Source organism: Psammomys obesus, unplaced genomic scaffold, assembly GCF_907164565.1.
Source record: "Psammomys obesus unplaced genomic scaffold, mPsaObe1.curated_primary_1811, whole genome shotgun sequence".
Classification (NCBI taxonomy): Eukaryota; Metazoa; Chordata; class Mammalia; order Rodentia; family Muridae; genus Psammomys; species Psammomys obesus.
Window position 1 is genome coordinate 6962519 of NW_026585504.1, and position 26932 is coordinate 6989450.

General features: G+C 49.4%; 1 pseudogene; it reads left to right on the top strand.

Moving 5' to 3' along the window:
* Positions 1-15340: 15340 nt before the first annotated feature.
* Positions 15341-15546, top strand: LOC129681802 (60S ribosomal protein L38-like; annotated as a pseudogene).
* The last annotated feature ends 11386 nt before the right edge of the window (positions 15547-26932 follow it).

The window sequence follows — 26932 nt, forward strand, 5'->3', positions numbered from 1 at the left end:
AAGGGCCCTGTGTTGGGCAGCGTCCATGGTGCTTGTGAAATAATTTCCCATCTGTCATCTAGAGGACTTGTAGACAGCGCAGTGCAATTGTCCTGAGTGTGTGTGTGTGTGTGTGTGTGTGTGTGTGTGTGTTTGCCTGTAGGTGTGGACACACGTGTCTATTTGCAAATATCCAGATGTGCTGGTCCTGGCTTCGTGTCACTGTGGGTTACGTGTCAGTATGTGATTGTCTGCACACGTGTGAGGACTGTGCACATATGCATGTGTGCTGTGTGTGACATCTGTGTGTAGCATGCATGACTTTCTCTGGGTGTGTATTTGCATGTCTGGGACATTCTTTGATGTCTCTTGTGTGTGTGCTTCTGCTTTCTTCCCCGACTAGGCCCTCCTGGGAGAGCTGCGGTACTCCTGTTGCATCCCCTGACTTCAAGTTACCTGACTGGCTGGGAGAAATGGTCCACACCCCTCCCCTCCAGCTAGAGGTGCTAATCACTGGGTTATATGCAGATGGCAAATGTGTAGCTGCCAGGCTTAGAGGAGGGATGTGGAGGGGGTGTGCAGATGAGCTTGCACACATGCGCTCGAGAACACACACACACACACACTGGAGGGAGAAAGAGAGGAGAGAGTGAGAGAGGGAAGGAGACTGAAGGGAGGAGAGAGAGAGAGCAGGCAGAGGGATGGAAAGGAGGAAGAAAGAGAGAATTTGCATTTAGAAGTAAAATAGGCCTGCTGCCGTTGAGTGCTGTGGGTACACGGTCTTTTCCTGAAGTATGGCTTTTACCAAGGGAAGGGGAAAGCCATGATGTTTTCCTTTCCCTAATCGCCATGGAGTTTTAGCATCACAGGATTATAGAATGCTAAGGCACCTTAGGCTTGCAGAATCTTGGCATCTTGGGCCAGTGCATTTCTAGGTTTCCAGAACCACATTCAAGGACAGAACACTTCCTGGGATGGTGGTATCTGTCAGGTTTCAAATCTGGGATGAATGACTGAGGTGCCTATTTAACATATCAGAGCAGATGCTGGCCACCAGGTTACCCTGCTTCCCTCAGTCCCTACCTGTTAAGGGGCCCTCCTGGATGGCATACCCTATCCTCTACCCTAAACTCTGCAGCCCAGGGGATGGACTGCCCTTCCCCCAGCTGCCTTCCCTAGATAATCCAACCATTTTGGTTATCTGGTCCTTTTGTCTACCCTCCCTTGGGCCTGCTAGCTGCTGCATCTGGTCCCCATCTCTACTCTTCCTTCCCCTCCCCCCTCTCCTCACATGACCCACCTCATTCTGGCCATGTCCACTTTGGACCTTCCCAGATGTCCCTGCCTCTGGTTATGTCCCCCCTTTTTCTACAATAAACCTTCTCCTCCACCATAACTAGGAGCAGTCATGTTCCTTTCCTTTTTACTTCTTCTTTTCATTCAGTATCTTCTGCTGTATTTTTCCCTTTCTTCCTGGATTCAGCCTTTCTTTGAATACAATAATGGCCAGGGAATGACTTTGAAAGCCCATCAGGCTCAGCCCCTGGCTCACACAAGGCTAGAGAGAAATCCAGCCGTCTGGGACATTCTTGTGGAGGGCAAACGGGGATCCTTCTTCACTGACTAAGGCTCCTCACCTGAATGGCCTGCAGATTCACCTTCCGTTCACAGACTGAGCTCCCAGCCAACTCGAGGGTGCTGTGTTCCCACAGTATGTTTGCAGTGGATGAGCTGTGCAGGTGTGTAGATGGTGAAGAGGTACAGAGCTGTCCCTAATGGAGGCTGAACAGCCCAGCCTGAGGGCGGACGGCCAGCTAAGCAGGCAGATGCCGTCACCGGAATGCCCGGTGGAGAAAGCTGGCATGCTCTCTCTCCTCTTCTATCCCTGACTCCTCTCTTTCTCTCTCCCTCTCTCCTCTCTCTCTCCTCTCCACTTTGGTCTCTCCTCTCTTTTTTTCTCTCCTCTCTCCTCTCTGTCATCTCTCTCTTCTCCTCTTTCCTTTCTCTCTTCTGTCTTTCTCTTTCTCTCTCTTTGCTTCTCTCCCCCTCCCCCATCCTCTCTCTCCTCTCCGTCTCTTACTCCCTCTCACTAATGAGTCTCATGTAGCCTAGGCTAACTTCAAAGATCATATAGCCAAGAATGATCTTGAACTTTTAATCCCCCTGCCTCCACCTCCCATGCCATGGAGTTGGGTTCAGTTGCCATGCCAGTTTACCCTGGCATAGGGCTGTGGATTCTTCCACAGAAGGACATGAGATATGCCCTGCTCCTTGATGGCCAAGGGCTGAGATTACTAGTGTGCATCACTGTATTTTATGTGTTGCTGGATATAGACCCAGGGCCTTTTACATGCTAGGCAAATGTTCTACCAACTGAGCCATATCCCAAGACCTTCCTTCCCTATTGTGGCTCCGGATGACATCTTGAAAGACAGGTTGAGTCCTTTCCAGGGGTTCATCCCTGAGGCCAGTCACTTCTCTGGACTTTGAAATCCTCAGGACTCGCCCAAACTCTTTAGCTTGGTGGCCCTTGGCCTCTGGCTGCTAGCCTCCACCTCTCTGTCCAGTCCTTCCTTTGCATGGAACCTTTGTTGCCTTTTCCTGCTGCAAACCCTTATTCATTAGTGGAGTGAAAGCTCCCAAGTTAACTCTGAGTGCCATCAGAGAAAGAGCTTACCATACTTAATTTGTGATTTCCCAGAGCTTTCAACATTCGGTACACAGGAGGCATTGAATAAATGTTTGTTGAATGACTGATTGATTGTGTCCATTAAATTCAGTTAATTTCTTCTTTGCAGTCTCAGTCCCATAAGCCCTTGCAGGTGTTTTCCCAGGTTTATGGTATTCCTAGGAGCATCTTCGGGGGAGGGGGGAATCTGTGCAGACATGAAAACCATGCAGTTGACACTGTCTCGAATCAGTCTTCCTACCCGTGGCATCCAGTTGGGACTGCCCCACCTACCTCTTGACTCAGGTCACCCAGAGTCTGGCACCCAGGACATGCGGGCAATGGCCAGCAGCTCAGCATGGTGACTTGCCATACCCCTGTTTATCCCAACTGTGAGTGCCAGGCCAACCCATTGGCAGCATCTGCTTCAGAGTCTAATTTGCAATTGCAGGTTCCCAGGTTCTTGCCACTTAATATTTAATAGCCAGACAGCTGGCCTCGCTGGAAGCCATTTAAGAACCTGATTACCTTTTATCTCAGCTTGGCTTTAAGTGAGCCCCGGACTGCTTTGAGATTAAGCATAAAGCCGACATCCCAGGTCTGAGGCCAGCACAGACCTAGATCATTAGGTGCTAGCAGAGGACTGACCAGGGGGGCTTGGTGCTCCTGGGTGACCCCACAGGCAAGAGGGAGGTGGGCAGCTCCAGATGGCCCTACCTCTCCTGTTGTGCCGCAGGTCCATTTGGACAGGGAGGAGGAGAAAGGAAAAGTGCTAACAGGACCTTCCCTGACTCATATCCTAGCTGGATGAGGGAGAAAGGGGGATTCCGTCTGGGCCATTTCCCAACAGGAAAGGTGGTTCTATCCTGTGTGGCTTGGCCACCAGAAGTCAGAGCTAGTGTGTGTGGATCCATCAATGCCATGGAGTTGGGTTCAGTTGCCAGGCCAGTTTATCCTGGCGTGGGACTGTGGATTCTTCCACAGAAGGACCTGAGGCAGTGATATGCCCTGCTCCTTGATGGCCAAGCCATCTCCCAGGCCCAGACATGCTGGGGTCAGCCCCGAAGCCTAAAGTCTGCTACATTGCTGAGTCAACATAGAGAAGGCCCAGGTGACCCGTGCAGTATCAAAAAGGTTCAGGAAGTAATGATATCAGTCTCTGCTCTTATCCCTCAGGGGTCCACAGGATCAGGAAACAGACTTCAGAGCCGCTTTCTCAGCGGATGTGGAGAGACATGCTGTTGGAATTCACCGCTGGGGACACAGGCATCCCTGAACCCAAGGAGAACTTCACACGGTTGGGAGGCTGGTTTCTGGTGCTTGCTCTGCTCCCATTAGTCTGGGGTGAGTCCCTGTCCCATGTGCTGATTCTGCATGCCAGGCAGCCTCACTGCCCAGTCCTTTCTGGCAATGCCCTCTGTTTGCTTCTGTTCCCCACTGATAGGTCCAACAGATTCGAGAACCCGTTTCTTGGCAGAGTCTAGAAATGGCATTCTTGGTGATCTGTCAACATCACTGTGTTCTGGAATGGGTGGTGTTTATCAAGCACTGTCTATACGTAAGGGTTATGCTGAGCAGACAGTTGGCCACACACACCTCAATGAATCCTAACCAGCCTGGCCCCTACTTCTCTCTTGTTCTGGCATCATTCACGGGTGTGGATGGTGCCTTTAGAATGCAGCCCTGCGACATCGCCTTTCCCACCTCTTCCTGAACTACCTTCATTGACCACCACCCAAGCTTCTTCTCAGCTCTTCTGTCTCTATCCTGGCTTCGCCAGTCCACCCTTCAGCACCAGCCTTCACCAGCAGGTCTTTGAACAAGAAATCATATCATGTCCTTCTCCTGCTTTGAACGACCTAAAATTAAACCCAGATTCTATAGTCAACATCTCTTTAAAGGGCCTTCCTCTACTCCATCCCGAGCTGTAGGGTATAATCTTCCATGCACAATTTGCTTCAGCCACGCTGGCCTTTTCCTTCACCAATGAGCCTGTGGAGGTCAACCTATGGCTTTCCCGTGACTTCTGCAGGTCCCCTGAGCCTCTGTTCCGATGTCATAGTCCATCATTATTCTGTAAAACACCTCCTCCTTGCACCCGGCTTCTTGCCTAGTTCCAAATTTTATAGGTCCTATTACCCTCTGCTACTTTTCTCATTTATTTATTTATTTATTTATCTATCTATTTATTTATTTATTTATTTATTTATTCATTTATTCATTCATTCATTTATTTATTTATTTATTTACGTGCCAACCCCCCCTGCAGGGAGTGCATAGAGTTTGTCAAAGGACCATGAGTGTGGCCTAGGAATAAGTGCTATGGTAGCGTTATCCCAATTTACAGAAAGTCTGGCAGCGCCAAGTACATACAATTCACTGCCTCGAAAAGAATGAAGTCAGATCCAGCCCTCGTCTCTGTGGCTCAGTGCCCAAACTATGATTCATCACTTTGGATCACCCCCACCGAAGCCGAGGTAACATCTCGGAAGAGGGAGCAGAAGGATTATAAGACTCGGAGGGTGGCAAGGAATTCAGTGAAATGCTGCGTTCTGGATATAACACAGCCCTTGCGATCATGAACTCACTGCAGCTCCAGTCACCACACAAGGCCTGCACGCAACACAAAAGACAGGAGAGTAGGAGGGGGACCAGTCAGGAATGGAAAGGGGGTCAACGGGGGCGGACAAGGTAATGAGAGCGAATATCATTGTGACACATTAAATATGGGCATATAATTGTAAAAATATTTTAAAATTTCTATTAATTAATTAAAAAAAAGCTCTATCAGGGGGCATGCTGGCGCATGTGATCCCTGGGACGTATATCTTGGGTGCCTGTCCCGGGGCGGGGCCAGGGAGTCTAGGATGAGGTTCCACATCAGCGACACCCGTTGCTGCCCCGTGCCAGCCCCTCTCACCATCACCAGCTCCCGTCAAGGACGCAGGCTTCTGAAAGCCTTGGCCCACTCTCAGAGACAGCCTCTGACACACAGTTAATGAAATAACACGGCACTTTACCCATTATCTGGTAGTACTATCTTTTGTTGCCAGGTTAGCTCTACAGCTAGGATGTTGCGGCGTAGGCCCAGACTCTCCTGAAACCTCCTCTATGCTCCATCCTCTCACCTCATTCCTCACTTTCCTCATGCCCTGCATCAGGCCAGCGGGATGGCCGCTGGGCAGTGAAGGAGGGGTCAGAGGCACTCTGCTGCACGAAGATGGGCAAGGAATGACCCCAGATCTTAACACGGAGATGTAGAGAAACACTCAGTGTCCACAGGAGCCTAATGGAGGGCGGCCATTTAGCATATTCAATTGGCACATGATTACACCCGATTTTTTACTATCTACTGTGCAGAGGCAGAGGTGGAAGGCACCTCCCTCTAGGCAACCTTCAAGTGGGGATCCAGTTTGCGCCTGGGGCCATTTCCATACCTCATCCCTAACTGGTGTCCTGACACTTGGTCCCTGTGTCTCACTGAACCTCGACTTCAGTAATTCCCTGTATGTGGAAACAACATGGAGGGCTCAGGAAGCCTTGCTTGTACGTGGGGTTGAGGGTGACGCTCTGGAAGCGACAATCCTGGCATTCCACAGTGCCAAACTACACCTGAAACAGTGTACCTTTAGGGCCCTGAACATGTACCCGGTAGGTGGTGGTATCAATCACCGACGCAGTGGAATCATCTCCCCTAACTGTGGTTTTTAGAGGCCAGGGGAACTGGCAGCCTCTCCCCAACTTACCTCTCAACGATGCACAGTGGAGAAAAGATGGACATAATGCTGACAGGTAATGTGGCCACTTGCAGGGGCCAAAGCTGGTGCTGGGACCTGTCAGTGGGTCACTTGGTTGTTCCTAACCTTGAAGGTCCCGTGTGACTTCCACCCAGATACATTTCACTTCTAGCAGGTCTTGCTCCGGGGTACCTACCCCAGGCCCAGACCCGGCATGCCTGTTCACTAGCTACCCCCGCCTACTCCTGCTTTTTTGTAAGATTTCCCCAAACCTATCTGCCTGCTTCCTTCTCAGCAACTCCTGCCCACCCTGCCTCAGCAGTGTCCCTCTCCACCACTGCCAGCCTCTGGAACCTGGATCTTTCTGCCTTCAGTCTTTGCCTCGACCCAGCCAGGCTGTGCCCCAGGGGGTGGTTTTCCTGGTGATAATACTGTGTGTGCTCGCCACACCTCAGTGGTGACTCTCTTGCCCTCAGGGTGCGGGGTGCGAGGCAGCTCTTCAGCATCCTTGTCACCAGGATCTGCCCTGAATCCGTGTGACTGCCATATGGCATTTCTGTGAACATGACTGTGTATCTTTGTATAGCTACTCCCTTTGCAGAGAGCATCATTCTCGCCACCTCTGCGCAGCTAACTCGTACCTATCCATGACGACTGACTCTCAGGGGTCTCATTTCAAGAGGGAGTTTGCCACACTCCTCTTTCTCTCTTTCTTCTTTCCTTCTTTTTCTTTCCTTCCCCTCTTCCTTTTTGTCAGATCAATTTATTTTATTTTACATGCATGTATGAGTATTCTGCCTGCATGTATGCGCATGTACCACATAGGTGCTCGGTGCCCGTGGAGATCAGGTGAAGACATTGGAGCGCCTGGAACTAGAGTTACAAGTGGTTGTGAGCTACACTGTGGACGCTGTGACTTAACACCGTGTCCTCTGCAAGAGCAAAAAGTGCTCTAAACTTCTGAGTCGTCCTCCAAGCCCCATCAGGTTCCTTCCCCACCCCACACCCACGCATAGCCCCCTCCTTGGGGTGTGCTCCCTTCAATGTCAATGACATTTCTTCTTTTCCCACAGTCTAGTGGGAAAGTAGGACGACAAGCTCTGGGGCCACCACATGGGTTTATAACCCAGCTCTGCCATCTTCTAGCGGAGCAGCTTCACACTGCTCTTCTCGTCTACTAAATGGAGAAAGAAACTCTTCTCTCCTGCATGGAGTTGTAGTGAAAGCGAGGGTGAAAACTTCAGAGAAGATTGCAGTGCATAGTGCATGCTGACTAGGCTTGTTTTTAAATTATTACCCCGGATCTCACATGGACAGCCCCCTACACACCAAAGACCTGTTTACTTGACAAATAAAAAGCCAGTTCTGCTATGTCGCAGTTGTCTGTAAGCGGTTCTCAGACTCAGCTGTGTTTCAGAACCAGCTAGGACCATGTTTTTAAAAAGATAGATAAAGTGTGATGGTTAATGCTGACTGTCAACTGAACAGGATCTAGAGTCCCCTAGGAGACAAACTCTGGAAATGTCTATGAGGGAGCTTCCAGATAGAATTAACTGAGATGAGAAGAACCATGCCAGCCATGGGCAGCACCATCCTGTGGGTTAGAGTTAAGAAATGAAGAGGAAAACATAGCTAAGTATCAACTTTTCATCTTTCTCAGCTTCATAACTGTGGATACAATGTGACCATTCACCTCATGCTCCAACCACCAGGGTTTCCCTGATGTGGAAGACTCTACATTTTATTTGCTAGCCAAATGTCCCCCCACATACACATGCACTTCCTTACCTTGCTTTTGTCAGAGCAACAGAACAGTGACTAAGGCATACACCAAGTCAGGTAGGATAGACCTGGGACAAGCCTTTTAATTTTAAAAGGCTTTGGTATCGTATTCTGATACAGATGCTCCACCCCTGGGTTTAGAGGGTGAGAAATGAGTCTTTGCCATAGCAATGTCAGCTGTGAGGGATCCCCTACAGATGGGGGTTGGGGTGTGGCCTGAGAATAGAGAATGTTCAACCAGGCAGAGGACCCAGGTGGTTCCCTTTGCCCTGATCTGTCTTCTTGCGATTGCTTTCAGTGGGAGCTTTATTTTGTGCTGATGGATTCTTAGCTCCTGTTCATAGGCCAGCACCTGCATACAAATGCCAAGAGCAATGGCCTTGCCAAGCCCTGGGCTGTGAGTTCTCACTGGGGCATGGAAATCCTAGGACTCCTATGAGGCCGGGACCACCATGCCTGTCCAGCAGGAAGCAGGCTGCCTGGGGTCCCTTTGAGAGTGAGTGTCCCCATGAGAGAGTGGCCTCTGGAAGGACTTCAGGGAACTTGGGAGCACTGGGACAATTGGAGGCTGTTTTGGGGGGGATGGAGCTGGCAGGGACCTGGCACTGAGCTCTAAGGCTTTGCCAAACCTAGGCCTGGTTTCCCATTGCTTGCCAGCTCCAGGGCGCTGGAGAAAGAGGCCCATGGAATCCAGTCCCCTTCTTGATATCTGTTATATAGCAGCAAGGCTGTGTAGACTATTTTCTCAGAGAGCCCATTTCAATAGTTGTGAATACACTCTTCCTAGGCCTTGATGTCTGGCTGACTGGGGAGAAGGTATGCTCATAATCAACCAGGCCACCAGATGGTTAGAGAGAGAGGGCACCCCTTCAGAGCTGCCAAGGGTGCCCATAGACCATGGAAGCGCAGAGGTCTGGCATAGGCTTCTATGAGCCTGCTAACCCCGGGTGGCCTTAGTCAAGTGCCTTGGCTGGGGAACACCAGCGAATGAAACAAAGCCTCTCCCCTCCGCCACGAGAGGTTGGGAGTAGGAGCTGGTGGAAGTGCAAGGGAGAAAGCCACAGGCTGAGTAGAACCCAGGGGGGTGGCAGAGGACCAGTTTCTGCCAGGATGCCAAGGAGGTCTCTAAACAGAGCTATGGATATGAGGAGGAAAAGTGCCCAGGCCGATGAAACAGCATGCACAAAACTGCTGAGCAAGGTCAGGTCCTGCCTGTTAGAGGAGCCTCCCACCCCGACCCCCCAGGCCGGTGTGGTTGAGCAGAGGGAAAGGGAGTCGGCACAGCAGTATAGCGTCTCACAGGTGCCATTACACCAGAGCCACAGACAGATGGGAAACAGCTCGGACAAGGTGGACAAACAGCAGAAGGCGGCACGGCTGGGGGGACACCCATGCACCATGACGTCAGGGTCACCAATTCCGTGCTGCTAGCTGCTATCATCAAGTGAAGGATCATGGGTAAGACCAGCCCATTGGGTACTGGTTGCTTTCCCCTGCTACCTGTGAGCATATTTAGCAAAGCGGTCACTCGACTTTTCTAGGCCCCAGTTTGCTTCTCTGTGAACTAGGACTAATTCTACCTGTCAGGTAGCTGGCAGGGAGACTGAGCCTGCCTGAGATTAGAGTGACTGGAGATGTGAGTGATTGGAAAACATTACCCCTACAACTCAGGTCTCTGCCGTGGCTCTCTGAGCCTACCATATCTTTGCAGACATGGGTTCAGGGGCCCATGTGCCCCCAGATACTGAGGCTTTACAGAAAAGACTCTATGCAGGGCCTGGAGGACCAACCTTAGGACTGCAAAACCTCATACAAATGGGAAGCGCTGGCGCCCTCCTTTATCACTCCGGGGGTCTCGCTCTGCTGTTTCTTTGTGGCATCCATCATGCTTGTAATTACTTGTTTAACATCTGTCTGCTCCTCTTGGATGCATGTTCTTATCTCAGCTGGCCTGGGTCCCCGCACTGAGCCGTCGCCTGGAGCATAATGTTTGTTAAGAAAACAGACAGCCCGGCTGGTGGAAGGGGCTCACACATGGGCGCTCTTCGGGGCACCTTGACTCAGTGTCTCCTGAAGGCTCTGTTCTGACCCAGGCTGCTGGCCATGGAGCAGGCATGATCTTGGGCACAAGTTCTCTGTAAACTTGAGGGGGATGAGTGAGGAAAGGGGGGTCAGCAGAACTAGGAGATCTGGGGAGTGCTGGAGGAAGCTGTGCAGCAGGATTGGGGGGCCAGGGCACCAAATGCACTCCAGGCACTGGGTGGGTGGAGCTTGCGGGGCATGGTGGATCTGTGTGTGCTATGGCTGTGTGTGCTGAGTTCAAGCGTGTGACCTTACTGTAAATAAGGAGGTGTGTGTAAGCTGAGGCACAGGGAGGGTAACATTTTCACCGATGCCCTTGGGGTAAGTGGTGGTAGCTCCTATCACTTTGAGTATCTACGCCCTTGGCGTCTGCCTTTCCTACCCTCACAGGGAACTAAGACGTGGGTGATTCGTGGTGGCAAAAGAAAACAGAAAACAACTTTTGCCTCTTGGGAAAGGCTTTCATAAATCCAGAGATGGTGCCTGGAGGAGAGGGACCGACCGGGCAGAGACGATACACATCTCCAATGTCAGGCTATCGCGCTTGGACTTAGGCCTCCTGAAGTGAGCAGTCTAGCGAAGCCTTCAGATAATCTGATCATGGCGCTGCAGATAGAGTTAAGATACCGACAGCTCCCTGCGTGCAGCGTACCGAGCTTTCCTGTGGGCAGCCTAGCCAGCACCTGTGGGCATGCTGCGTCTGAGTGTGAATGACAGTGTGTGTGTGTGTTAAGGGTGGACCCGGTGCCTCCGCGAGAGGGAATTCAATCATGGCAATCGTTGCCCGTCCTCCGTGGCACAGGGTCGCTCAGCAAGCTGGCACTGGAATATTTTGAGCTTGCGGTAATGAAAGAAAGCGCACAGCAATTTGGCCCATCTTCAGTCTTGAAAGCCGCAGCGCGACATTCAGTCATCGGAGGCTGGGATTACCCACCGCTAATGGGGGCTGCTGCTCCCAGGCCGGTGAGGGAAAGGAGGGTTCAGAGAGGTTAAGTGACTTGCCCAGCATCACAGGATGGGTAATGGGAGGGCAAAGTCCGAGGCGCAGTTTGGCCTCTTCCCCTCCCCCAAGGCAACCCGGCTCCCCAGAATGGATCTTTGCTGAGTTTCCTGAGCGCTGGTTTCCATAGCAGCGGGCCATTCCTGCACAATAGATTCCTCCTCTTCCCTGGGCTTCCAGGCTGTGGAGGCTGCAGGGCGGGATGCTCCCTTGTAGGGGACTGCTGGGTGCAGGCTTCCAGGAGTGCGAAGGGCCACTTGGACCGTTTGGGGGCCCCCACAGAAAACACACCTCCACCCTACACCTTGTTCAGGGTTTCCATTTCCACTCCGGAGTTGGGTCTGCTTCAAGTGATGAGTGGGGAGTGAGAAAACAAGTACGAACCCAACAAAAACAGAACGGGAAGGGCAGACGAAAGCAATTCTACAAAAACGAAGGCAGGACAAAGGATATGTTTGTTTGCAGATAAACCATTTCACTTTTGCAAACTTGGGAGGGAGGTTCTGTCTCCTCTTCTTACAGGAAACTGAGGGTGATGGGTGCTTCCCAGAGGACAATCTAAGAGCCAGCCTCTCTCCCCCACGAAGGCCTGGTTAAAATGCAGACTCCCTGGCCACATCCTGGCCTATAGTATCCACCTCTCATGAGTGGAACCATGACATCATTGAAGAGGTTCTCCAGGAGAAATCTTTAGAGGGCAAAGTTTGGAAAGAGCACTGGCTAGCATGGCCAGCCTAGGCTCAGCTTGGGTTTATGCAGCAGGTAAATGCAGAGCCAGGGAGGGTTTAGGACCCAGATGGGAGCAAGAAAGGGAAAAATTTTGGCAAAGAGAGCATTTTCAAAGCAAAACATATGTCCCAGAAGAGATGGCAACAAGAAGAAAAAAAAGTAAGGAAGCAGGAGAAGCAGAGACAGTGGGCAGAGGTGCCCCAGGCTGAGAGGGGTGTGGGGGTAATTAGAGCAAGCTTTAAGTGAGGGCGGATACCTGTCACTCTACACATGCTCCTCTCTAATCCCCAGGGCAATCGCTCAAAGAGGGGTGGGGGCTGAGCTTCTTTTTTTCTGGATGAGGAAACTGAAGAGGGACCGGATCACCTTTGAACCCCAGAGGTTGCTAGGAGGGGCATCGGCTTTAATCACAAGGCTGCCTTTCAGGGAAGAAGCTCAGACCCACCTTCAGATCTTGGCTCTGCCACTTACTACTTGCATGACCAGGGTGCCTTGGTCAAGCACCTGCAAAACGGTGCTGGAAGGGGCTTCTCAGAGGCTCGGGGCGGGGGGGGGGGGGAGCACAAGGAACAGGCATAGAGCAGGATCTAGTGTTAGGGAGCCAGGAAGCCTCTAGGAAGTGATACTGAAAGTCCTCAAATAGGGGAAGGGGGCTGTTAGCACCTTTTGCTCTGGATTACTGACTGGGACAAGGGAGACCAGAGGCCATCAGTCATGGGACACACCCAGTTATCTACCCTTGTTAGCAGACGCTGCTACGACTCACAATGAGCATTATCATGTCTGCTGGCCATCTGCCAAGTAGCCTTCCCTTGTGGCATGGGTGCTGGGCCACAGCTATGTGTACTGGATTGCTCCAGACACACCCGCAAGGAGGTATCTCATAGGGCTCATTTTTCCATGTCACAACTCTGTGAGGCAGATGGACAGCAAAATCTGGGTGGTAAGGAGCACCCATACTCCTCCCAGTCTCTGTTCTCAAATGTGAGTGGACTTGGGTTGGGGGTGGGGTGGCTAGCTGGAAAGCAAACCTTGTCACCGTAGAGTTTCTCTTGGTGGTAACAGTTTTCTTGCTTTTACCGTTGCAACAACACAGACGGACCAGAAGTGCCGATGTTGGTTACCTCTGTGACTGTGCTGTGCTGCCTTTTACATAACCAGGTAGCTGGGGCTCCGCTTAGCTCACCCTGGGTCTGGTGTTCTCATTGTTCACATTTTACAGAGCTGAAGACCGGGGCGGGGGCGGGGGGCAGAACTTCCACCCTGTACTTGGGTTTCCAGACCTATTTCCTAACTACCTCTTGGTTCTCAGAAAAGGGGTGGAGGTGAGAATGGGGTGAGGGCAGAGTTGGGGCTCTAAGATTGTTTCCTGGAGGAACAAGATCTAGACTGAGGTTTAAAGGGCAAGAAGAAGGGCTGACAGGCTGGGAGCGTGGCTGGGAGCGTAAGGCACTGGCGTAGGGAGCTGGATGGTACTGCTCAGGGCTGGAGGGCCAGAGCAGGCATCCAGCCAGTTTGCAGAAACACAGGGTTTTATGAGCTGAGAATCTGCTGCAGTCTCATCTTGTCACCTGATTGTGCTCCAATAGTAAAACCTAAGTGAGGCCACACTCCCTCCTGCTCGCTCTCAGGATAGTCCTGTAGGCTTGCTTGTGCACAGAGGAGGAGCCCAGGAAGTTCTGGCAGAGTAGAACCATTCCTCTTACTTCTCATGTGGCCGGTCTCCTCCTTGCTCATTCTGCTCAAGCAACACTTTGTGGGTGTGCTGGCACACTCGTGGCTCCTCTGCTTGTGAGGCACATCTCTGAGACACCCATGTGGCTCCTCACTGTCGGATGTCTATAGAAAGGCGTTTCTGGACCATTTTACATTTAAGTGTCCCCCACTGCCGCACTCATCTCACTCCCCACTCTCTTTCCTTGGTTTAATTGTTGCTTTTTCACAATATTCAATCACGGTTGACACGCTATGCATTTTACTTGCGTATTTGTTTAGTGTTTGGCTGTCTGCAGTCCCCAGGATAACATCAGCTCCAGCAGGAACAGGACTTTCACCGTATCCCCAGCACAATGCCTCCTCCCTACACAGTATGTGCTTAGTGTAAGTAGCTGCTGCACCAATAAAGATGACGACAGAGACTGAGTTCACCACATTCGTTACAAATAAACTTTTGCAAATTGAGGCTCAGGAAAGACAAAGGTACAGGTTAAGGGAAAAATTCTCCTTTGGGGCTGTCCAGCAGAGAACCCGAGGCACCCAACGACCAATCACTACATGGTCTAACAGTCCAAACCAAGACCACAGCTCTCAGTTGGTGGAGAAGAAAGAAGTATAGCTGAGGACCCAGGAAAGAAGGCTTTAGATGCTTTAATGAACTGAACTGTGCCCCCTCCCACCTTCTCCACTCCATTCCTACATCCTAGTATTTTAGGATGCGATGGTATTTGGAGACAAGGTCTTTAAAGATGTAATAGAGTGAAAATGAGGAAATATGGAAGATCCTTTATCCATATCATGAAGTCTTTATTTAAAGAGATCGGGACACAGATGTCCATTGGGGAAGACCAGAGAGAAGATGGCTTTCTATAAGCCAAGAGAAGAGAACCCTGCAGAAACCAATTCTGCTAACAGTTTGATCTTGAACTCCCATCCTCCATAAGTGTTGAGAAGATGGATTTTTGTTGTTGCAGCCACCTATAGTACTCTGTGGTGGACTAATTGTGTGAATTAATAATATAGATGCATTAGCAACACAATTCTCGCATGAACTACAGGGTAGATAGCATAATTCCCTTATTTTACAAATGAGGAAGTAGGCTAAAAGTGGGGAAGTGACTTACCTAGAGTTGCACAGTTCTGGTTTGTGTGGAAACCAAAGCTAGAGCAACAGATGATGTAGTGGGAAGATGGGGGATTTCCTAGAAGTGATCTATATATTGTGACATCTATCCATATTGTTAGGCAAGTGTCATAAAAGTCTTAAAGACTAAAGGATCTAGACAGCTGGGTGATCATCTTCATTGAGGAGAGAGTGCTTTCCAACATTTGGGCTTTAGAGCCCTTTTATGCTCTTCTAAAAATCAATGAGAACAAAACAAATGAGGGGGAAAAAAACAAAGAGTTTTTGTTTATATCTGTTTATCCACTGAAGTTACCATATTAGACACGAAAACAGAGGCATTAAAAAAATTCCATTAGCAATCAAAACAATGGCAAAACAATGGAGGGTATAATACCCATACCCTCCAGTATGGGTATTACCGATAGCATCATCCCATTTTATTGGTAAGAAATCAAAGGGGAAGGGAGCTAAGTCTGAGGCAATCTGCGCTGTGTGCCATCACCAGCACCGAGTGCCCGTTGCCATGCCTCGGGAAATTGAGGAAATCAAGGACTTTCTGCTCACAGCCCGGCGGAAGGATGCCAAATCTGTCAAGGTCAAGAAGAAGAAGGATAATGTGAAGTTCGCTGCAGCAGGTAGCTTTACACCCTGGTCATCTAGACAAGGAGAAGGCAGAGGAGCTGAAGCAGTTCTACCCGCTGGTTTGGCAGTGAAGGAGCTGAAATGAACCAGTCCTCTGCATCTAACTATTAAAAATTCTGGAAAGCAAGCAAGCAAGCAAGAAAGAAAGAAATAAATCAAGCTCAGTAATGCTAAGTACTTGTAGGTCTCAAAGCTAACAAATGAGTAAGGCCAGGACTGGACTAGGCATTTTGACTCCAGAGCTCAAGTAGTGGACTGCTTTTCACGGCACTTGGACACCATGTTGGTTACTTTTCCCATTGCTATGAAACACATCCTGACAAAAGGAGGAAACGGTTTATCTTGGCTCATAGTTTGGGAGTATAGTCCATTATGATGCAGAAATCAAGACATCGGGACTTGAAGCAGCTGGTCACACTGCCTCTGCAGTCAGGAAAAGGGGGAGCAATGGCTAGTGCCGAAGCTTAGGGATTCCTGCTGCCTGTTACCATCTCACTGGATCTGACCAAGATAATCCCTCACAGGCATGCCCAGAGGCTAACCTAATGTAAGTGGCACCCCCCCCGACACACACACACACACACACACACACACACACACACACACGATGGTACCCTGAGAGATTCTAAATCTTGTCAAGCTGACAGTAAGCATTACTCATCCCAGAGGTGATGCAGCCATTGGAGCCTTTTTTTTTTCTGGTAGGTTGGGGCTAAGTCCCTGTAGCCTGTCTGGAACAATGACAGGGTACAAAGAGTTAACCTTTTCCCAAGATAAAACTTGAAACTGAGAGCTTTCTTTCCCTAGAGGCACACCAGGCATTCCACACCCAAGCAAGGGTGAGAAGTCTGCTCTGACAGCACAAACCTCCCGCGAGTTATTTATTGAAGTGTTGTGGCACCCTTGCCACATCCCAGAGCCTCTGGATGGAGGCTCCTCTGCAGGGTCTGTGATCGCCTAGAAAGGCCAGGAAGAAATGCGTTCTCTGAAGAGTTCGAGGTAGGATGAAACTGAGTTATGCCCTCCCATGAAAGCCTTGCCCAGCCTGCATTTATCTTTCGTATCTCATTTTCCCTTTGTGAGCATTTGTTGAGGACCTCTCGCGTGCCGCGTGCTATGTGCCGTGTACCTTCTCAATCAGAACAATGTCTGAGCCTGTGGCAATTTTGTGCAACTGGTCATTTGCAAATTCAATCTATCAGTGCTTACTAAGCACTGACAATGTGCCTGGCAATTAACTGGATACCTGGAGCACCATGCAGAGGAGAAGACAGATAAGGACCTGTCTTTGGGGAAATTAGTGACCATACGGAGAAGAAAGACGAGGAGAGAGGCAATCCTGGACAGTGCGGGATAAAGAGAAGCATAAAGGGTGACACAGACCAAGCAAGCACAGACTAGGAGCTCAATAAATATTTGCAGTCATTAAGCTGAGACTCTCTCATGATGAGAGCTCTAGGCTAGATGTCCAAGGTGTTTCCCTATTATATTTGCCAAAGAAGGATAACAGCTGTGGCCAGCTCCTCGTGGTCATCAGGGATCCAGGCAGGTCCACCTAGTGGGGCCTGACAAGCTTTCAGGCTCTTGGGTTCTTTTCTAGGTCTTCTGCATCCCCCAGAAGGGAGAAGGGAAGGCAGGGCATGGAAGAACATGGGGAATATTTTAGGGCTGCTGGGAAAGGCCTCAGAGCAGACTTCTGTGGTTTGTGGAGGGACACAGGTTGGGGTGTGGAGTGAGGCATAGGGGTATAGGCACCCACAATGCCTCTAGACAAGCGGTTCTCAACCTTCCTAGTGCTGTGACCCTTTAGAACAATTCCTCATGCTGTGGTGACCCGAATCATAAAATTATTTTCGTTTCTACTTTATAACTGTAATTTTGTTATTATGAACCACAGTGTAAATATCTGTGTTTTCCAGTGGTCTTAGATGAGCCCCGTGAAAGGGTCATTCAACCCCCAAGGGGTCACAGAACCGCTGCTTTAGATGCATTTAGCGGAGGAAAGTGATGTTAAACCTTTGGGGGGGGGGAGTTGGGGATTGTTTGTTTGGAGACAACAGTCTTTTGAGGGTAGCCCTGGCTGTCCTGGAACTCGCTCTGTAGACCACGCTAGCCTCAGACTCAGAGATCTGCCTGCCTCTGCCTGCTGAGTGCTGGGACTAAAGGCGTGCTCCACCACCATCTGGCTGTAATGCTGAATCTTGAACAAGGACAGGAATGTGATTAGGAGGCTGGTATGGGTTGTAGATGGCCACAAATGTCTAGCTAGTAGGTGTCCATTGCAGTGCGGTTATCATTGTCCCTGTGGCTTCTGTTGATAAAGCCCATCTTAGCGCTGAGAAAAGGCAGACTTGAGGGGGTTCCTTTTGTTCTTCAACAGTGGTTTTAAGAATGACTAGATAAAGGGGCCCAACAGGCCACCATCTCTGCCTGCCTTTATCTTGCTTGCAAGCCTCCAGCATTTAGAAGAGGGGATGGCCACTGACAGGCGGCCCCAAACTTACGTGGTCTAAGATTATCAAGTCTGGTGGGGGACTGTTAGTCCAGCTGTTTGTCCAGTTTTTAGTTCCAGAGAAGCATGTTGTTTCTACATTGAGCTCACAGCCACCCTTGTTTATATCTTGACAAAAGCCCCTACAGTGTTGGGCACGTGCTGTTTTCCCCCAAAGAGAGTTAAGCACAGCCTACTATTGTGGTTCTGCAGTGGTTTCCTTCAAGATTAAAACATTCCATTTTGGAGGGAAGCTTCTTAAGACAAGATGCTCTAGGAAGTTCATTAAAGTTTAATATCAGAAGTAAACAACTCTAAATAGCTTCAGGAAGTTCCTGAAAATGATCAGATTCACTAGGGCCCTCCCCATAAGAGTATATGAACTTAAAGACTGTTGAGAATAACAACAACAACAAAAAGACTCTCAGACGAGCGCAGCTGCTTGGAAGAGGCAGAGGCAAGGCCAGGGGCCTGTAAGAAGCAGACACCAGTCAAACTGACTAGAAGAAACACAGCCCTGCAGAGCAGGGGCAGACCAACTGAGCCACCTGGAAAGGACACTCTCGAACCCATTGAGCAGCTACAGGTCCCCAGCTCTTGTGAGCTGTCATCCACCCTGGGTGGGCTTTGGAGATGCAGCTGTCTTTGAGTCATTTCCGTTCCTGTAAGTAATTCCTCACCTATAGTCCTATAAGTAATCGCAATCAAACTCATTGGTTCACTAGGTTGGACTTTGGTGATACCCATACTTTGAGTGACTAAACCTGTGCGTTGCGTCTCTTCCCCCCCCCCGCAAAAAAAAAAGTCTGTAACACACCAAACATCAAGCCTACAGTGGGGCACCGTATGAGCACTACCCAAGGGCAACTGGCCGATCAGTCCTAGAAGGCAAAAGAGGGTAGAGAACATGACAAAAATAGATGGCTAGCATATTTATTAAAGGCCAGTTAAAAATTCCTAAAAGGAGGCAGAGGTGGACCGTGTGATTTTACATTGTTAACAGAAAATCTTTTTCTCTTCCCCAGCTTGCGTTCAGGATAGTCAGAGACGCAGGAACCCAGAGAAGAACAAAATGCCAGCTTGCTACAGACAGAGCTACATGGAGAACATGGCTTGGGCAGAGAAGCCACCCAGAGCTGATCCCTGTGGTGCTGAAAACACAGCCCTGTCTTCGCAGACATCTATAAGCCAGACCTCTCCTGGAGCTTAGCAGGGCTCAGGTGCAGAGGGTTACAGCCCTTCCTCCACTCTTACCAGCAAGTCCAGTATATGTCTCCGATGCCTTCCCTTTCCTAACAGTGCACTTAAGCGTCCATCAGAGGTACAAGCAAGTATCCCCCAGGACAACAGCCTCTCCCCTTCCTGAGGAAGGAATTTGTGATGGGTGGCAAACCTCTGAGCGTATTCCTCAGAGAGAGGAATATACTCATTTTTCTTCTTTTTCAAAAATTATGATGCAAAACAGCACAATCCAGTGTGAACATAAACACACACACACACACACACACACACACACACACACACACACACAGAAAGCCACTGGCAAACTGCAAGCCCCCTTCCATGCACGATCTCATCCTAACTAGCCCTGTGTGTTGCTGTGCGTCCCTGCAGCCTTCTGAGTGGTAAGGTTGAGAGCATCCTTAATGAACACGTTTTTATCTGGCTTCCTCCAGATTTCTGTCTGAAGCATCTGAGCATGCCCATGAGGCCGCATGCGGCACGAAGAAAGGGATCTTGCCTTCCTGAGCACTGTTGACCCCTGTGGCTGAGCACCTATGCCGTGTACTCAAAAACATAATAGTCCTGGGTGATACCGACTAGGTGGGTGTAGGTGTCAAAGCACATCATTTGATTGCCCCTTTCCCACAAGTAAATGCTGTAGTCACTTCTATGAGCCGCATCGTATAGAAGGGGAAACTGAGACCCAGAGAAATGACTTAGCACCCCCCCACACACACACCATAGTGCTATATCTTCACAGGAACATGTCTGTATTAAGAGCATTTCCCTGCTCAACACACTCGTTTACAATTTCCGTTTTTATCTGATCGGTCCGTGCCACAGGAGTCCTTTACCAGCATGGGTCCAGAATGGCGTTGGGTCTGCTTTCTCTTGGGCTGTGTTACCCATGTCATGCCTTTACCAAGAAGCTGTCGGGCATCTGCCTAAGTCACATATGCCAGGCTTTCAGCAAGATCACTTCCTGTCCTATAGAATTGTACAAGACCAGCTGGGTGCAGTGGTGCACACCTATCCCAGCACCCAGGGAGGCAGAGGCAGATGGGTCTCTGTGAGTTCGAGGCGGGCCAAGTCTACAGAGTGAGTACAGGACAGCCAAGGCTACACAGAGAAACCCTGTCTCGCAAACAACCAAACAAACAAACAAAAACATCCTTCCATCAACACTGCTGGCATCCAGGAGGGCTGAATCTGCTCATAAACCATTATCATAGCTGGGCTTGTTGGCTCTTACATCCCTTCATAGAAGGAAGGGGAAACGATGACCATTATGAGATGATCACCCCGGTATGCAGCCTCTGCTTCCGCCCAGCTCTATGCAACTCTGCCCTAGTTACATGAGATCTGGAGGTCTCAGGAAGGGCTAGAGTGTGCAGGCAGGGAAGGGCTAGAGTGGGGGGACTTGGGGACTTCATTTACACAGCCATGACAGAGTCATTTTCCCTGCTGGGCACAGACCTTCCAGTGTGGGTGCTTTAAGGTCTCCTGACTCCTGCCTCTCACCCCTCACCCACTTCTCTGTAAGACTAACAGACTCACAGGTTCTCCAGAGGGAACTTTGGTAGAACCAAAGCTTGGTTTGCTTTGGGGACCTAAGGAGGAGAGGCGGACCTTGTTTACAACTTCCTTAAGGAAAAACTTTCAGCAGCAAGCAGCCAATTGGGTTAGTGCTTTGGATGATTCCCCATACCTATTTGGCCTCTCTTTCCTGTCCAAGGGTCTGTGTCCGAATGCTCATATGTGAGTTTTTCTTTTTTTTTTTATCCTTTTTTAAATCTTTTTTTTAAATCCCTTATAAATGAAGTCTAGTTTTTTTATCCAAAGAAATTACGGTAGCCACATAATCAGCACTTTTACATTGGTTCCCTAAGTTCCACTTTTCACAGCACGACAGAGAAAGAGCCATGTAATCCCTGAACAGCCTAATATGTCACATTATAATAAAGAAGTACCAAGCTTAGGGAACCCAAGCTCTTGCTAATGTGTGGTAAGCTGGCCTGCTTTTTGATTCAGAGGGTAACATGTGCATTTCTGTGAGGACTCTCTGGCCGCTGGAAGCTGTTCTGCTCCCAAGATCCCCTGAGAACTAAAGTCTCCTAAGAGCAGCTTTTGATCAATGGTAGGGACTTGGCATTTCATCACTCCAGCTCTAGGGCATGCCAGGAACTGGCTTCAGAATTCAGAGTGTGGTAACTGGTTTGTTAGCACCGCCTCTTTCCCTTCCTGGCTGGAGTGCTCTGCTCTGAGGTCACCTCCATTTGAACTTGGGTCCTTGGCTTCATCCTCTTCCTTCACTCCAACACCCAGCACTTACCATGGAACAAACTGTCCTCCATGAGTACAGGCAACCTCTCCTATGTACTCTAATCTAGAAACAGCGAGGTCAAGACATGATGGCATCCCTTGTGAGTCTGATCTGCTCTTCAGCACCCTGATACTCAAGAGTCAAGGGTTCCATGGATTGAATGGAAAGGATACTTGGGAATGACTGGATGGATGGATGGATGGATGGATGGATGGATGGATGGATGATGTGAAACCAAAGCTGAGAATTCTCATCAACACTGGGCACAGACTGCATGAAGTTGGTATTGAGGAGAGAATGCAGGAACATGGAGATGCCGAGCCTGAGCCAAGAAAGTTGTTTTGCTATGGAATATATTATTTTTGCAGGTTGCTATAGTTACCGCTGTGAAATTAAAAATTAAAACCTTGTGAAAGAGAGAGGGTTGACTGAGATGAGGCAGTTCCTTGACAGGCTGAGTTATTTATCTTTTCCCCATGTAACATCTGGTTACGTGCTTGCAAATTTATTTTTAATTCAGAGCTCTAAAAAAGATTTTGCATTGATATGCCATGCAGAAATGAATCACTTGGGAGGGAAAGATTAGCGGGTAGCATCTCGTGGCAACTGGTGACCTCTGGTGTGTCCCCTGGCCCTTGCCTCTGCTTCTCAGACAACCTCTAGGCATCAGAGTATGGCAAGCATCTGGAACCCCTGCCAATCAAGCAGCTGCCGTAACCATGGCTCCCAGACACAGAGCCTCACTGGAGGCTGCTTTCAGTTCCAGTGATTCTGACCAGGAGGATGAGCATGGCTCCTAGAAAGAGGCTATGAGGCCCTCTCTCTTCAGTCTGGCCCCCAGCCTGTGAAACACTCAGTGTCACCCAGGATCTTTGGGGGCTCTGATTCAGACTCCCAGAAAGCCGATGCTGGTGGTTTAGTGGAGATGACAGTGGCTAAAGCTGGAGATGTGGGATCTGGGTCCAGCTCAGACACTGCAGGCTGTGTGTGTTTGACCCCCTTTCATCTGCTTCTTCAGGGAGCAGTTGGAGTCTGCAGTATTCCCTGAGCCCATCCTAGAAGTCTCTGGAGTCATCTTGCTTTCTCCCTGTCACCCAAAGAATAAGGCTGGAATTCAGGGTGGGCTGCCATGAGCGTCCCCTCACCCTTCTCCTACCTCAGGCTTCTGTCCTGGGTGTTTCCTGTACACAGGAATCTCTTCCCTCGTGTTCCCAGGTCTCCCTTCTCTGCCTCATCCAGGCCTTTGCCACAACCATCCAGCTGACCTCTGCTTCCCTTTTCTCCACCCATCCGTCCTGGCTAGGCTCTCCAGCTCCTGATGTACAGTCTAGGGTTCTGTGTTCTCTCTCACCCACAGTAGCCAGCTACCAGGTGTTTCTCCTCTTGATGGATTGAAGCTTTCCCCCAATGTATCGTTACAGTTATTATGTTTATGTTTGTTGCTACCAGTTTTTTACTGCGCACAATTTAAGCTTTAGTATAAGTCTATATGTCTATACAGAGAAAGGGTACATATATAGGGTTTGGAACTTTCAGGCATCCCTTGGGGAGATGAGGTGACTACTGTAGTGTTGATTTTCTTCCCTACTTGCTGCTGTTTGTATCAACAGAGATTATCTCTCTTGGTCACAACTTTGTCTTCTATGTCCAGAGCAGGATCTGCAGTCTACACAGCATAGGACTTAATTAATAGTTTGGGTTTTTGTTTTGTTTTGTTTTGAGTAAAGGAATGAATGGAGTGAGAGAATAAAGAAAGCATTTTTCATTCCTCACTGTATGCTAGACCAGGTGGGGATAAACTAGGATGGGCAGGAAACAAGGGGAAAGGAATGTGTCTCCGCCCACCTTCCCACCCAAAAGCTTCATTGGCTAGGAAAATGAATGCTGAAGGCAACTGCAAAGGAAGAGACCAGCTCCTCACAACAGTGGAGACTTGTGCATGCGTGGGAAGGTTTGTGTGGGCTGGGGGCCTTTGTTGCACTCACAGCACTGATCCTGTCAGGTGTGAAGCCTAACCAACAAGAGTGCTAACAGCCACTCATTATCAAACAGTGTTTTAGATAAGTCACCCTTTCAGCCCTGTAAGATCAGCCCTGTAGCACTATTCTCCTGCTGGGTTCCCAATGTCCAGCAGAGCACAGTACACATTTATAGAATGAACCAGTCTCCATGTCTTATTTAAGGCAGATAGGGTATCGTTTTGTCTAAGGACAGGGAGCCATGTTTATTTGGCTCTGTTCATGGTGGCAAAGGAGACCTCTTCCACTTTGGGCCCTGAAGAAGAAATGACTCCCCATCCTTCATGTACCCTCATAATTTTCCTGACAGCATTTGGCTGAGTCTGAATGATGCCAGGCTAGGTGGACTGGCAACCAGGCGAGAGCTTCTCTATAAACAGCAGACTCAGCCTGGACCTTGTATCTTTGGAACATCTTAGCTGTTGTCACTCTCCACAGTGTCTGCCAGGGATAAGGTGGGAGGATCAGGGAACAGTTTGTGGGCAGACGCATCCAAACTTCTTGACAGGTCTGGACTCATTACCCAGGTTCCCCACATGAGCGCGCTCCAAAAAAAAAAAAAAAACGTGGCTGAAACCCTGGGCTTGTAAGCCCATTGGAGGATGAATAATTAACTAGCTAGCTGCGCCAACAGCTGATGCAGAGGGTGCCATGTAGCTGGCAACTGTGTCCCAGCTTGGCTCTGATTTGGTAGTGCCGAGAGCAGCAGGACTCCTGATTGAGGTGCCTGTCTGTATGGCTGATCCAGTGAACAGAGACAGGATTGGGAAGGTGGTGCTTCCAGACAAAACAGGCACAAATTGAGTTGTCTTCTGGACAACTCAAGATCCTTAAGGACCTCGTCTTAGCTCCTTCCCATTCCTCATCTCTTCCATGCAATGGCAACTCGTGCTCCACTTTGAGGAGTAGTAAGGAGATTTGGATCAGTAACCCAAACTCTAAAGTGCCTTGGAAAGGCAAGGGCCCTGTCAAGAGAATCTCTTGTTCTCTTCCCCCTTGTCTGCTTTGCTCTAGGCTTTGAGCTCTGGCAACAAACAGGTGCTCTGCCATGCTGCAACCTGCATGGCTTTAGGATTTGACGTGACTTGGGTGATGGAGAAAATGAAGAAAGGACACACACCTGACATACCTCCAGAAAAGCTGGGTCAGGTGGGCCCTATGCTCTGGTGGAGAGGCTCAAACGGCAGCCCAGAAGCTCCGGAGCATTTATTTATACAGCTGAGCAAGGAAGTGGGTGTATTGTCTATATCAGAATGAAAAAGCAGATTTAGCTGATCTTGGTAGGGGGTCCCTATAGGGGACCAGTCTCAGGCTGAAAACATTCAGGAGGAGGAAGCTGCTGTTGACATTTCACACACACTGACAACGTCTGCACAGGAAGGCTTTGCCATTTCCCCGAACCTTAACTGGAAAAGGCTTTGCCATTCCAGTGCGTCTGAGGCATTAGGGTTCTTGACATGGCTGTGCTCATGCCAACAGCACACATTCAACTCAGAACTTCACCTGCTCCCCACACTGCAGTCCTTGCTTGCCTGTCTGCCCTGGGAATTTGGTATCATCCCTCAGTGCTAGTCTAGTCAGCACAGGAAGGATAGTATGAGGGGAACTGTAGGCTAAGCCAGATGTTTGCTCAAAGTCTGTGGGGTGGATTCTTGGGACCTTGGACATTTTACAGCAGGTGGGTTTAAGGCAAGATCCATATTTCATTCTTCAAGATCTTTGAGCTTGTTCATGCGGACCGTTCTGGTGGCTGGCCACTACAGGGCCTGAAGAACATGGCATAGATGCGTTTTTGGAGCCTGGTCCAAGCAAAGTCCTGAAGCTGGTACATTTGGAGAGGAAAGCAAAATACATATGTATATGGCAGTGCAATTGTGTAGAAGGATTGGGTCTGGGCTCAAGAAGGTCTTCGGTCCTATTTAGACCCTCCTTTTGGGAAATCTAGGAATGAATGAAATGCAACCAACCCTACCATAGGACCGTTTACCTTGTGAGGCAAGGAAGTCTAAGGTAGGTCACCTAGGGCCAGTGTGGTCACTGATGTCACTGGGGACTGAGGCTCTGTTTGCTGTTTGTTCTATCTCTAGCAAGCAACTTGTTCCCCTCATTCTTGGTGCTTCATGGTTCTAAAATGGCTTTGGAGGGGTCTCAGGAAATGTACCCCTTTTCTGTGCAGGAAAGAGGGGAAGCAGTAAACATTACTGGAATCTTTGCCATGCACAGTAACACCCGGATATACACAAATCTCATTGGCTTGATCAGTGTCATGTGTCACTCCTAGTCAGAGGGGAAAACGAATGTTAGCTTCCCTGTAGCCACTGAGAGAGGAGCTTTTAGCTACGTGGAAGGCAGCTGTGCATACATGGGAGCTCCCTGAACCTGGAAATCCTCCTCGTCTGTGAACACGGATAATTTACTCTTCTGTTAAGAGTCAATGATAACATATGATCAAGGCTTGGGTTGTACAGCCAAGGTCACAGGGTCCAATCTCACTCTGCCAAGTGCCAGCTGTGGAATCTCAGCCTCTGTAACTCTGTGCCTCCATTTGCTCCACTGTAAAATGGAGCATGTTGTTCTCCAATGGAGGGGTTTACCAGGATGAAAAAAATATATAGTCCTTCACAGGGGAAAAGAACTCCACAAGAAGACCGACAGAGTCAACTAATCTAAGCCCATTGGGGAGCTTACAGAGACTGAAGCACCAACCAAAGAGCATGCATGGATGTAACCTTGACTCACGACACATATGTAACTGATGGGCAGCTTGGTCTTCACGTGGGTCTTCTAGCAAGAGGAATCTGTTGCCTGCTTTTGAATTACTTTCCCCTAGCTGGGCTGCCTTGTCTGGCCTCAGTGGAAGAGGATGCACTTAGTTCTGATGTGACTTTATGTGCCAGGGTGGGTTGGTACGGGGGTGGGGGACTCCCCTTTTCTGAAAAGGGAAGAGAGAAAAGGGGAAGAGTAGGACTGGGGGGGGGAGAGGAGGAAGGGAGCTGCGATTGGGATGTAAAGTGAATAAACAAATAAATTTAATTTTTAAAAAAAGGTCCCAGAAAGAATGTTGACTTGTGTATGAACCTGTCCTGGGCATCAAAGAAAAGTTGATGCGATCACTATTATTATCACCGCTGTGACTGCAGCCACCACTATGAGGTTGTACAGAAAGATCACAATTGTCATTGTGACTATGGTCACCACTGTGAGGTTTTTCTCTGGCATCCTAAGGCGTGGCCCAGCTCTGCCTGACCTGTTGGTGGTTTTAACCCCATGAGCGGCCAGGCACTCCTTTTGTAGGGTAAGGTCCACAGTGGACCAGAAAAGCCTCAGACATAATTCTCAAGCTCCGGTTTGAGCCTTATTGTGGATGTCAGCCAACCTGAGCTGGAGGAAGGGAGGTGGTAACCTCTCTTCCAAT